A 14,054-nucleotide genomic window follows, 5' to 3' on the forward strand; every position below is an offset into this window, starting at 1 on the left:
GGGCTGGCAGCTGGGGGACATGATTATTGTACCCATTATTAGAGAAGTCTCAACTTGCTTCCACATTGCTTCCAGGTTAAGTGTAAGGTACCTAAGAATTATGCAACCAGAATCGGGCTGGACCCTTACTGGAAGGTAAGAAGACAGCAGGGAGCAAGAAAATTTCTCAGAGCTTACACTTCAATAGGGGACACAGACTCTAACTTAATAAATAACCCAATATCCAATTACAAATTGAAACAACTACTAGGAAGGGCACCAGAGGGTGCTGATAAAAGAATAAAGAGGGGAAAATGTGCTTTAGAAAAAAAAAAGAAAGAAAGAAAAAAAAAGATCAGAGAGGGCCTCTCTGGGAGGAGATGGGAATTGAATTAACCAGCAATTGAAGAGCATCCGGGCAGAGAATACCATGTGCAAAGGTCCAGGGCCACAAACAAGCTTTTCAGAAACCAAAAACATTTAAGGAACTCTCTGGCTTTGTCTCCTTTCACATTCCCTATTACTCACTTAGTCCCATTCATGATGTGCCTCAAGTCTTCCAAACACATTCCCCCATAGGGAATGCCTGGAACATCTCCCAGGCTTTCTGCATGACCTGTTCCACATGTGTGCTGGTAAATGCTTCATAAGCAGCTCTCTGGGAAAAAAAAAGTCCTCACTTGTAGCATCTGCCATTTCCATGGTGTAAATACTCCCACCACGGCGGAAGCCAAGCAACCAGCCAGATGTCACTGAACAAGAAGCCGGGAAGAGCTGAGGGTAATTGGCTCTCATGACCCTGCACAAGGCAACTCTAGCACATCACCGGCTTGCTCTCTCGCATCAATTCAAGCCTTTAAATGTCGTCTCTTCCAAATGTCGCCTGGGTGGCTCAGTCATTAAGCATCTGCCCCCAACTCAGGTCATGATCCCAGGGTCCTGGGATCAAGCCCCACAGCAGGTTCCCTGCTCAGCAGGAAGCCTGCTTCTCCCTCTCCCACTCCCCCTGCTTGTGTTTCCTCTCTCGCTGTGTCTCTTTGCCAAATAAATAAATAAAATCTTTAAAAATAACTAACTAACTAAATAAATAAATAAATAAATGTCGCCTCTTAATCCTGTCCTAATACCCTCCCCCCCATCAAACCAGCACCCCTCCCCACCTCTCACACCCAGTGTTCATCTGTTTCCTTGCCACCCCTCTCTCTTGAGCAGCAGGGCAGCTCCGCGAGGACAGGGAATTCTGTGGGCTGGCCCGCTCACTGTTACATCACCGGGGTCCAGAAAAGGATTAGCACATAGGAGAGGCTCCCTAACATTCAGAGCATAAAAGGACGACAAGAAGGCCTGTGTGGCTGGGCTGCAGTGACATGAGGGACAACAGGGCTAGGTCAACAGGGCCAACTGCCCATGGCCTGGAGCCTCTGATGTGAGCCTTGACTTTCCTCTGAAAGTTTCTCAGCAACTGAGTGACAAAACTGCTTTGTGTTTTAAGAAGCCTCCTTTGGATGCTGGGTGGGGAGCGGTCACCCCAAGGGGCAGAGAGGGGGGGCGCTGAGGGACACTCTTGAGATGCATTCTGGGGACAGAGATCCTAAGGACAGAGATCCTAAGGCTTCCACAAATCCCCTGTACCCAGCAGGAGCCTCTCCAGAAGGGGGTCGCCAGGAAGCCTGGATGACGGCGGCGGGCCGTCTGCCAACCCCCCAGCACGTGGCTCCTCATTATACAGTGTAGTTGCTGCTGCCAAGCCTCCACAGCCACTTGCATACCGTTTTGCTTTTAAAATAGAAGTTTCCTGTGAAATTGCAAATAATTCATCGCCAAGAGTCCTTAAAACGTTCACAGGTATTTAAAATGCTATATAATCAAGTTCGCAAAAATATAAAGTGTAAGCGTTAAAATACTTTAATGTTCTAATTAAAACCGACCACTTATGCCCTGGCGCTGACTCCTGTTTACTATTTCTGAAATAGCCGGTGGCCTGCTCTGGGGAAAAAAAATTTTTTTTAAATTGGTCTTATTAAAAAAAAAAAAGCAGGGGGCGGGAGTTAAGTTTTCTCTCTCCAGCAGTACACTAAAGGAACTAAAAACCATGCTCTCTAAAATATCCACAGGTTGCCAACTGCTAAGGTGTAAGGGGGCAGGGGGTCTGTGGGCCCCCCCAACCTGCTCCCTTGAAAACACAGACTGGGTAGAGATGGGAGAAAAGGAGAGGAGAAAATCAGCATTCTGAGAACACCCACCGCCCCAGATACAACCAACCACACCAAACCACCAATTAGGTCCTCACTGTTGGAAGCCTGGAGGGAAATCATATTTATTTATAAGGTTTAAGGAGATGGGTCAAGGCTCTATTTCCTCATAAGCCCTGGTCTCTGCCAAGCACAGCAATGATACCTTTGCATTTGTTGTTCCCTCACACTTACCCCTGCAAACTTCTACTCAGCTTTCTGTTCTCGGCTCCTCGAAGCTGTCCCTGGTTATTCCCAGTACTCATCCTGTTGTCTGCTCGGCTCCCACTGTTCTCCTGTGCCACGGGTGGCTTGTCACTCTGCTCCCACCAAAGCGACCTTGAATGAGCAGGTTCTTGAGCCAAATGTGGGCCACCCCATTAATGGCAGCCCCTGACCAGCTGCTGGGCTGGTCCCGACCTTGGCTCCCATCACATAAGCTCCTTCGTGCTTCCCTTCCTTGGCACTGAGTGCCATCCATTACCACGGATTTATTATAATCTAGGCGTTTGCTTGTTCAGCGCCCCCTCCTCAACTGGGCAATAATTTCAGGAGATCAGAGGCCACACAGGTCCCCAGGGTCCATCTCCGTGCATCCAGTAGGTATGCACTAATGGCATAGAAAACAGTCTTTAAGCTCCCTCCTGGATTTCAGTCCTTTTAATAAAATGCTTCATTCATTCCTTCATTCAACAATACCACCCTCCCCCCTTAGCAAGAATCCACTTTGTATCAAGGCCCAGAGACACCCCAAGATGCATGGGTTCTGGGTTCCCCAAGCCCTCTCCACCCCAAAGGTTCTTCTTCCTTTTCCATTTACCCCTAGCTCCATGGACCCATGGGGCTCTGGACCTTGGATCCTGGACCCTGGAACACCAGACTCCAACATTCTTCTTCTCCATGGTCTCCCTGACCTTTTCATCCCCGGCCCTCTAGTCCTGTTCTCACAGGCCTTGAGCACCTGCGTCCTCCCTCTCCATTCCTGCCGTACTTCTGGGCTCCATCACCGTTCACCAGCATGCTGGCTGCTCCCTGGCTGGACTCCCTGCTCCCCCTCAATCTGACACAGTGGTTCTCAGGTGGGGGGTACTGTGCCCGCCAAGGGACACTTGGCAATATCTGGAGATATTTTTGGTTGTCTCATTTAGGAGGAAGACAGTAGGTAGAAATCAGGGATGCTGCTAAACATCCTACAATGCACAGGACATCCCCCACAACCAAATGGTCCAAAATGTCGCCAAGAGTGTGGAGGTTGAGAAATTTTGTGATCAAAAGAACCTTTTAAGCAAAGCTCCAAACATTTTACTTTATTGTTCAAACACCTTCTAGGGCTACCTATGGCCCACAAAGCTACTTAGCATCTCCTCTTGACATTCAGGACCCTCCCTTCCCGCAGCCTAACCCCCATCTCCCTTACATGCATGAGCCAAGCTGGCCTGTTTAGCGCTTCCCAAGCTTGGTCCTGACCTTCCTACCTCCAGGCCCTCACCCATGCTGTACACTCCTCCGTCTGTCAGCCTATCAAGCCTTCCAGCTTTCAAGGTTTGTATGAGGGCCCTATCCTTTCTCCCAGGCCCCCCAGCTGATCTAATCTGTCTTTCCTCTGCTCCTGTGCCCTTGGCTTCAATTTCCCCTAGACCACATGCCCTGTCCACTCTGCTCACTGCTGCTTATGGGTTCTCTCAGACTCTGGAAAACCTGGCTGGTCTCGGTCATCTCTCCCCGCAAAATACCCAGCACAATATTTGTCATACAGTAGATGTCCAAGAGATAATGAACTAATTCAAACACCTTTTTTCACTGAAGTTTCGAATCCAGAAAATCCCCTAAAGGCAAACCCAAGTCAGGCCATCAGTCTTTTGTTGGACTGATTCCAATCCTTTAGTTTTGCCTTAAATGATCCGTTGCGATTTCCACTTTTCCCCTTCTCCTGAACTCAGTGCAGAAGCCTGAACTGCTCTGTGCACAGCGTGAGCAAAAACAGAGATGCTACCAAGCTCACGTTAGCCCCACCGGCAACCGCCCCAGCCTTTCCAGGGATACTGCTGCTCTCTGCAGCAGGTCAGCTTCAACATACAAAAGAACACATTCCCAGGGCTGAAAACCTAAAAACCTCCTTAAGAAAGCCAAACACAAAAATCACTTATAATCTCCACCACCTTAAAAAAAAAAAAAAGCACAAAAGAGACCTAGGAGCTATTCCACTCAGGGGTGAGGGAGCTGGGGTATTTATTCACCAATTCCTGGACTGAGAACTACTCCCAGGGGTTATGTCCCAGCACTTCTGGCCAACCCCACTCTCAGGCAAAGTGGTCTTTGTGGTTTTAGACAAAACCCTCAGGGCACAGAGATGAATCATCAGCAGGTGGAAGCTTGACAGAAGACACTGAAAAGTCCCAGGGGACTGGTGACAGCATCTGCTAATCTGCTTTTACCTCTGCCTCAGGCTACATAGTGGATGACCAATGTCCCAGCACCAATTCTCAATACATCTAGCAACCACCCCTTTTTTTCAGCTGGGGATCCCCAGCCCAGCCCATCCTACTCCCTTCTGACTGTTATGAACATCTGTCATGCTCTTTTGGCTTGCCAGTGTCAGAAGCTTCTTATGGTTGGAGAAGTCCCACCTTATATAAGTCTTGGTGGAAGGCTGTGTCCATTTCTGCTTCTTGCAATTAAGAGTCCTGGATGCTGGTTCCTCCTCCATTCTTGGGGTGAAGCTCAAACCTGGGACCAGGCCAATGAACAAATCTTATTCCCCTGGCCAGAGTGGGCTCTGCTCTTTTGGATTTACAAAACTTACACATTACGTGCTGCTCAGGGCTGGCTTTTATCCACATAGCAATACACAGAAGACGGTTCCTTGGAACCTTAAATAGTAATTGGTCTTTGCCTTCTTAAAAGACAATTTCCACACTTTCAAAAAAAAAAAAAAAAACGAAAACAAAATCCAATGCATTTTGCTTGGAATAATACTCCTTGAGAAAGCTGGAATCAGGGGGTATTTGCAAACACTGAGTGGGCACTAAGTAGACAGCAGCTAAAGGCAAACCAGAGGAGACTCCCTCCCCACCCCCAACACTGTAGTAGCTACTCAGGCCAGCGATGGGGTGGTGAGGGCTGATCTCTGGATCCCAGGCACTGACTGCCCTTCTCGGAAATGCAGCCATAACCAGGAGGCCTTCATTACTCATTTTGTACTTATAACTATAATAGCTTCTATTTATTAAAGAATTACTATGTTGGGAATTCATATTGAGCTTAAACTCAATAACCACATCATTGCAAGTTCACAACAACTCTTCGATAGCTATCATCAACAGCACATCCATTTTATGGGTAGGAAACTGAGGCTCAGGAAAGCTCAGTGGTAAGAGTAGTAATAATAACTCAGATTTATTGAGTCTTACTATATACCAGGTTCTGTTCTAAGTGCCTTCCATTGATTTACTTCGCTCATTTTTTTCAACAGTTATTTGCTGAGCACCTACTATGTACCAAGCCCCATTCTAGATGGAAGTCAGAAGAAAGCAGGACAAACAAAAATTTTTGTCCTGCTGGAGCTGATATTTTAATGGGAGAAATCAGTGAACAAGATAAATGGTTAAAAGATATACAGTGATCAATCACGTTAAGTGGTAAGGAAGAAAAATAGGGAAAAGAATAGAGAGAAGGAATGGTATGTGTTTAAGAGTGTGTGTGTGTGTGTGTGTGTGTGTGTGTGTGTGTGTTGTGAAATTTTGGTTAAGGTGGCATCCCCAAGAAGATAACTTTTTTTTTTTAAGATTTTATTTATTTGACAGAGAGAGATCACAAGTAAGCAGAGAGGCAAGCAGAGAGAGAGAGAGAGAGAGAGAGAGAGGAGGAAGCAGGCTCCCTGCCTAGCAGAGAGCCCGATGCAGGACTTGATCCCAGGATCCTGAGATCATGATCTGAGCTGAAGGCAAAGGCTTAACCCACTGAGGCACCCAGGCAGCCCAAGAAGATAACTTTTGAGTAATGATGAAATAAGTGAAGGAGGAAGCTATGACGATGACAAGTAAGAAAAGAGGGAACAGTACATGCAAAGGTCCTGGGGTGGAGAGTGCCCCACCTGTTCAAAGCAATAAAGAGATGATATTAACATCATTTCCAGATGAGGAACTGAGTTGTTGCTCAAGGTCACAGGCAAGCAAGTAGATGTGTCAGAACTAGACTCCAGGACTTCTGGCACTAGATCAGATGGCTCTTTCTACTAAGATCCCTAGCAAGCAATTACTCTGTGCAATGCCTGGATTAAAATGTTTGTAAAACTCTGCTTGTCACAAAGGCAGCTGGGAAGTGAGGTGTCCTCCCCCAAGTCCCAAAACCACATGGACACTCCCAGTCCTGCAGATACACACATAGGTGTACAAGCAGGCCCTTCTGCCCTACCCCAAAAGACAGATAGTGCAGGTACAAGAACAGCGGCACTGAGGGATGTACAAAGATTAAACTAATAAATAAAGCTGCCTAATCGATGGTTCTTGGAGCAGAGCACTAGGGAATGAGAAATCGCTACTCCTGCTGGGAAAGTCTAGCTCCTCCATGTCCTACCAAATCCACAACCTCAACCAGCAGCAACAAGAAAGACAAGCTGAGCTGGGAAGAGAGAAGGGTCAGGGCCCACCAGGTATAACTGTGTGAATGTAGGCAAGCGACTGCCCCTCTCTGAGCCTCATCTGTAAATCAAGGATGCTAATACCAGTCGTTGGCTCTAAAGACCACTGCAGGCCTATCCTGGTGAATGTTGCAGCATATCTATCACAAATGTTACAGAGAATTTTGACCAGATAATACTTGCCTATGGCAAAAGTTCAGAGGCTACAAGGGGGTATAGAGGAGAAAGTCAATCTCCCACCCACACCAAGTCCCCTTGCCAAGGATGATCACTATTGGCAGTTTCTTATGAGTCCTTCTGGAAAGTTCTATATCAAAAATTATTCTTACTTGCTTATATGTGCAGCCTGTCTGAAGTCACGAGCTTATGAAAGGCAGTGCTGAGACTGTAAGCCCTCATATCTACCTGACTCCATAGTCCGTCTCCAACCTCTGTACCACCCTATTCCTAGCTCTTCTTTTGAAGAAAAGTCTGGAGGACCAGTCCACAGATGGGCCATGTTCTGCCACAAAGGATCCCTCCACTCTCATGGGACCAGGCCACCACAGGCCTAGGGCTATAGGCCTCATCAGGCTGGGCCAGGGCCCCACCCGGCCAAAGCACCATCTCCTGTTCCTGAGCCACCTGGCCACGGACCAGATTTGGAGAACCCATCCCTTCGCCCTACTCCATGCTGTGTCCCTGGTCCACATCCCCATCACTGCTCACTGCATGGCTGCAGTAGGCCCTGCAGTGGTCTGCCAGTCCTACAGCCCCCTTTCCTCAGAGCGACCTTTTCTAAGGCAAAACTTGAACAAATCACACCTTTGCTCAAAACCTCCCCAGGGCTCCCCATGGCACTACAGATAAAACCTAAAGTCCTTCCCTACCTCACCCAGCCCCTGTTCACCTTTCCAGCCTCCCTTCCATCTCTCTCTCTCTCCCTTTGTCACCCACTCACCTGCCCCCTGGCCTCCCTTGCCACACCCCACCCCCCCAGCATGCCCACCTCTAGGCCTTCACCCCTGCTCTCCTGCTGGCCTGATGCTCGCTTTTCATTTCTCTTTACTCACAGAGACCTTTCTGGACCACAGTGGAAACTATGTATTCTTGTTATTTTTCCTCAGAGCTTCCTCACAGTACTTCGTCACTTTGTAGTTATACGCCTTGTTTCTCCTCCACCCCCTGCCTCAGCCGCTCTCCAGAACATACGCTCTGGGTGGGCAGCAACAGTGTCTTTCTCAATGACGTCTTCAGCCCTGACGCCAAACACAGAGCTCGGTACTCACTGTGGGCTCGACTGTCTGTTGAATGGATAAATAAAATGATCAGAAGAACTCCCTTCCACCACGAACCTGTACGCATCCAGTTTACTCATCTGCCCGCTTCCACAGATTTTCAGTTCTGAAAATTTGAGTGCGGGTCTGGAAACCCAGCTACCTCCGGAGCTAAAACGCTGTTGCCACCTTTGGCTGTTGCCCAGACTTCCTTTGTCTCCTCCCTTGCTGTTACATTAAGCAAAACTTCTCCATTGGCAAATAAATGCTTTTTCCATCAATAACCACGGATGACTAAATCAAACCTTTAGCTGCTGTTCTTATCTCTTAAACAGACCCATGGATTTCCCAACTAATCAGAAGGTGAATCAAATGCTGCCATTTGAGGTGGGAGATAATCCGGTCAGTTTCTTCCAGGAGGAGGGATCTGGGTGGGAATTTGCGTATGGCCCCCAAAAAACAAACACTCTTGTAAATAAAGCCGCCCTCCATCCTGTCTCCACAATGCAACTCTTATTGAGTGAGTCAGGTGTTTGGCTGATTAAAAATTGATCCATTTCAAAATCTAATCAACAGAATAGGATTCTTTCATACGTTATCAAGAGAGCTGCTGACATCGAAAACCAAACCTGTTATTAACCCATGAACTCCAGTGACCCGCCGCTCGCCGCTCTGCGGGACCGTAAATTATTCAGTGGTCCAAGACTGGGGCTAGCAAGCCTGATGGATTTAGACAGGGGCACAGTCCAGGGAGTTCAGGTCGATGGCGTGGCCCCACTGGTCCCCAGAGGCTAGGGTTCCAGACACTTGGGGTCTTCGTATCATGACTGCGAATACATTAGCCCCATCCGGCTGGGTCTTACCACGGCTGTGCCTTTGACGGAAAAGCCTCTCTCAACTCTCCATGCAGAGTAGGCAGGTTGGCCGGGGCCTCGGGTGGCTGTGGGGCTGGGGTACGATATTATCCCTAATTCCCAAGTTAATAAATTATTTTCCTTGAACTACAGAAAGGGAAAAAATAAACAAAGATGAGGGGTGCTGGTTGCATTTGCAAACAGTTAGGAACAGGCAATACAGTCAGTTTAAATATTTTACCTCCTCGTGCAAGGAAGAGCTCTGTTGCAATGGGACTGTTTAAAAGAGGAGATGACAAAAGCCAGCCATTGGCTGTTTATGTGTCTGGTAGGGCCCAGAGGGGCGACGGGCTTTCTTGCCAACTTCTAGACTCTTTGACCTTGAATTAAAGCCTCGTTAAGAGTCATATCTTAGAAAAACAAGAGCAGAGTAAATAAAGGGTTTTTTAAAGAACACATACATACCCACGCCAAAGTTTCCATCCTGCTAAGCAAGCAGGAAATCCAGCGGTTGCACTGGCATTATTATTTTGGGGCCCATATTCCACAGCTGACCTGATTAGAGAGGATGATTTAAGAGGGGAAAATATTAAGTCTCAGGCAGGGCTGGAAGGAGACTGGAAAGTGGAAGGAACTGGACCACCAGCAAGGGCTCTACAGAGCCACCTGTGGCAGAGCCAGGAAGGTTCTGGGAGCTGGGCAGGCAAGCTACAGTCGAATCCCAGCTCTAACACTTCATGGCTGTGATCACGAGCATGTGAATCCGTCCCTCTCAGCCTCAGCTTTCTCATCTGTTAAATGGGAATAATAAAGACACTATGTATTTTAATTTCTGCAGGTTCTCCCTGTACCTGTATGAGAGGTACACTGGAATTACTCAACAGATGGGATCTGTTGTTATTGTTAATATTATGGCTATTATGATGCCAAATGTTTTGCATTCCTTAGGGGAATATATGATAAAGTCAGCAGTGGATTAACATCCTTCTCAACTGCGTATTTCCCAACCAAATGCTTGACCTTCCAACCTGCCTCTTTAGTGCATGAGGCTTTAGCAGGAACCCAGAAAGAACCTATATAATATGTGCTTGAGCCTGAAAGCCAAAGTCTTGGGTTCAAATCCAGTCCTGCCAATTGATAGCTGTGTGATTTTGGGAAAGTGAATTCATTTTTCTGAACCTTAGCTTTCACAACTTTAAAAAAAATGGGGTGATTATACCAACTTCCTGGAACTCACTTAGCATGGTGCCTGGCACATAGTAAGTCCTCAATTAATACTAGCTGTTATCACTGTCATTATTATTCAGACTCAGTTTCCCATTTGGTCAAATGGAGACTCTTTTTTCCACTTGCTAGCCACAGCTGAACCTGGCCAGAGCCTCCTACTGAGTGACCTGGGCAAGTTACTCCATCTATCTGATCCCTGGGTTCCTCTCCAATAGGGGTAAATAATGAAGACTACAAACTCTGAAGGGCAAGCCCCCAACTGGCGTGGCCACAACACTACTCCCTCACTCGACAACCATGCCGAGCCTACAACAAACAAAAGGAAAAAGAAAGATAGCACTATAATTAAAATATTTGCTTGACGAGTTCTTCCCCCCAAAACGTCTGGGCCCAGCACAAGCTCTCAGCCACAAATAAATGTAGAAAGAAGGCGAATATTTCCTCCTTACACCCAAACCCTGAGAAGCCCTCACTGCAGGGGCAGAAAGCACCCAACCCACTCCAGCCTAAACTGCTTTCACATGTTGGCTCTGCCCCAGAGAGTATCCAAGAGGCTAGACAGAGGCTAACTCCCCAGCTAACAGACTCGTATAGATCACCAGGAATCCTCTCTTAAATAATAATATATTTATAAGTCTGAGGCCCCTATGACCTCTCCTCAAAGCAAAATCATCCTCTGAAGGCTCCTCGACCTGATCATATTGATCCCGTCTGAGCTATGTAATTTTGTGGCTTTGAGTTGAGGAGACAAGGACGGCCTGCCCAGCTGGCTGTGGCCTGGCGGCTCCAGGGGTGCCTGGCAATGGCTGAGATGAAGAAGAAATCAGATCTGTCCTCCAAAGTCAGAGGAGCGACTGCTCCTGCAGGCAGGTCTCAGGGAGGGGATAGGAGCTCGCAGTGAGCATCGCCTCTGTCGACCACTGTCCTCAGGCCCAGCCTGCCCCAATCCAGACCACAGAAGACCCATGGGGACTGAATGAATGGACCATAAGTCCCTGAGGCTCCGGCCAGGCAGAGACAGGGTAAAGGCAGTGATTCCGCCCAGGCCCTGCCCCACGGCCAGGCCCAACCTTACCTGGCCAGACAGCGGAATCTCCAGAGGCCTCAGGTTTGGGCCCAAGGGGCACCATGCCACCCACAGTAGCCACCAGAACCTGGTGGGCACCTTGAGCTGACAGGCTCCCAGGACCACCAAGTCCTCCCTGCTGCTGATGCCGCCTTTCCTGTTTATCCACTGTCTGTTTTCCTCATGACAGGCCTTCCAAGAACTGCAGACAGAAATCAATGCAGCTGGTCCTAGTGCCCACACTCCCGCCCCTATCTAACCCTCCTGCTGCCAAAGTTCAGTGTCACTTCCTACAGAGCTGGGGCAGGCTCTGAGCTGAGCTTGAGGGGCAGCCCGAGGTAGGGATACCCCCTCAACCCCTGAGCCAGACTGGAGGCCTTGAGCAGAGGAGTCCCAGGAAAGCCGAGGCCAGGCCAGGCCCTTTATCTTCACCCAGTGGGGAGAGCTAACCGGGGAGGGAGCAGCAAGGAAGAGTTTCTCCTGCCCAACTGTCCACTTAGCACATCAGAAACATGGGTAACAGGAGTTTACCCTAAAGTTTTGGTTCTTAGTTACCCGGAGCCTCTCATCCCAGCCTTGGAAATTCAATTTCAAGAGATCTGGGGTAGGGCTGGGATTCCGCACTTTAACAAGCCTCCTAGGTGATTCAAATGGGAAAGTTAGGTTGGGAAACACAATGTGTGTGCCGCTTCCAGGATGCTAATCACTGCAATGCTCAGCAGAGAAAGAAACTGTAATTAAGAGGATAACTAGATAATGGGGCGCCTGGGTGGCTCAGCTGGTTAAGCGTAGGACTCTTGATTTCTGCTCAGGTCGTGATCTCGGGTTTGTGAGATGGAGCCCCGAGTCAGGTTCCACGATGGGCACCTGCTTGAGATTCTCTCTCTCCCTCTCCCTCTGTCCCTTCCCACCACACTCTTACACTTCCCACTTACACCACATGTAAGCGTGTGCACACGCTCTCTCTCAAATTAAGAAAAAAAGAAAAAGGACAGTTCGATAAAATAAAGGACTCCTGGATAAATGTGAATTCAGATAAACAATGTATATTATTTAGTATAAATACATCCCACATATCATATAGGCTATACTTAGATTATTATTTGTTGTTTATCTGAAATTCAAATTTAGGCATCTGATATTATTTTTATTTTTTGCAAAATCTGGCAACCCCTGCACATGCTGGCTCTGCCCCAGAAGAGCATCCAAGAGGCCAGAGAGAGGCTGATTCCCCAGCTAACAAACTCTTAAAAACACTTACCATCCCACACCCAAGGCTTACTGACATAAACTGAGAGAATGTCATAGAGCCTCTAAAATGGACAGGAGCAGTCCACACAGCATTCGCCATGCCAAGCCCTGTTCCACACACCTCACACATACTACTCAAATCGTGTAAAAATCCAAGTATTTATCATCCAAATATTACCCTTCAAATAACAAGAGGCAGGCATTATTGTCCTTTTTGACAGAAGAGGAAACTGAGGCACAGAGTGACAAAGTGACTTGGCTAAAGACACACAGCTGGAAAGGCAGACCTGGATAACAAACGAAAGGAAGTCAGACTGCAGAGTTAAGGCCCACCACTTTACTCTCTCGAATGGGAGAATAAATGATAAAAGACATAAAAGACAAGATCGCGGGATCTAGCATGGGGTAGAACAATAGTTACAGCATGGTCTCATTCCATAAAATGTGTATATGAATTACATATAAAGGCATTAGAGGAGTTGTCAGAAGGTCACCCACGGCTGGCAGAAGGGTAAACTGGTACAAGCACGTTGGAAAACCATCAAAGTTATGCCCATCCCTTCCTGTAACCCAGCCATTCCATTCCTTGACACACAGCTTTGAGTCTCAACCAGAGTGGATGTCTGCCCACCTCCTCTGGGACACTAGCAATTCTTGGAGACACTTTTGACTGTCACGAGCTGCGCGACGCTACTGTCTTTCAGTGGGTAGAGGGCAGGGATGTTGCTGAACACCCTACAATACCCAGGGCAGTTACCACAACAAAGAATCATCCAACCCCAAATGTCAACAGTGGCAAGAGAGAGAAACCCTGATATGTTCCCAAGAAAAATGTCTGCACCTCTACCCTGAGGGATAATCGTGCATCAATATTCCTAACAGTGCTCTCATAGGAGCCCCGAACTGGAAGACACCCAAATGCCCATCAACAGGAGAACGGAGGAATAAATTGGGGCTACTCACACAAAAGAATGCTAGATGGCAATGAGAATGAATGAACCACAACTGCACACGACAACCTGGGTGGTAATCTTGAGAACACAATGTTGGTGGAAGAAGCCAGACACAGAACAGCACGTGCTGGCTGATTCCCTTTACATAAAATTCACAAACAGGCAAAACTGATGTGTGCTGTTAGAAGTCAGAATGGGTCACATCAGGGCACCTGGGTGTCTCAATGGGTTAAAGCCTCTGCTTGCGGCTCAAGTCATGATTCCAGGGTCCTGGGACTTTTTGCTCAGCGGGAAGCCTGCTTCCCCCACTCTCTCTGCCTGTCTCTCTGCCTACTTGTGATTTCTCTCTCTCTCTGTGTGTCAAATAAATAAATAAATAAATAAATAAATAAAATCTTGAAAAAAAAAAAAAGAATGGGTCACATTTGGGGGGCAGGTTGACAGGGACAGGAGGGAGCATGATATGGCTTCTGCAGTGGGAGCAGGGACGTTCTATTTGTTAATCTGAGTGGTTTTTTAAAAGATGTTATTACTTTATTTATTTGAGAGTGTGTGTGTGCACGCACGAGAGAGGGAAGGGGGGAGAACACGCATGCGT

The 14,054-nt window shown here is 47.7% G+C and overlaps 1 protein-coding gene across 8 annotated transcripts in view; it reads right to left on the reverse strand.

Moving 5' to 3' along the window:
* CUX2 (cut like homeobox 2) overlaps positions 1–14,054 on the reverse strand; it is a 316,587-nt gene that overhangs the window by 213,948 nt on the left and 88,585 nt on the right. Inside the window, exon 1 of one of the 8 annotated variants that reach the window (XM_032309665.1) lies at positions 11,262–11,505. The exons of the other annotated variants lie outside the window; for them this stretch is intronic. The gene's annotated coding sequence lies outside the window, so the exon portion shown is untranslated. Of the gene's footprint in view, positions 1–11,261; positions 11,506–14,054 lie in introns of those variants that run through there. 8 annotated transcript variants of the gene reach the window in all.

The sequence above is a fragment of the Mustela erminea genome, chromosome 13 (assembly GCF_009829155.1).
Source record: "Mustela erminea isolate mMusErm1 chromosome 13, mMusErm1.Pri, whole genome shotgun sequence".
Taxonomy (NCBI): Eukaryota; Metazoa; Chordata; class Mammalia; order Carnivora; family Mustelidae; genus Mustela; species Mustela erminea.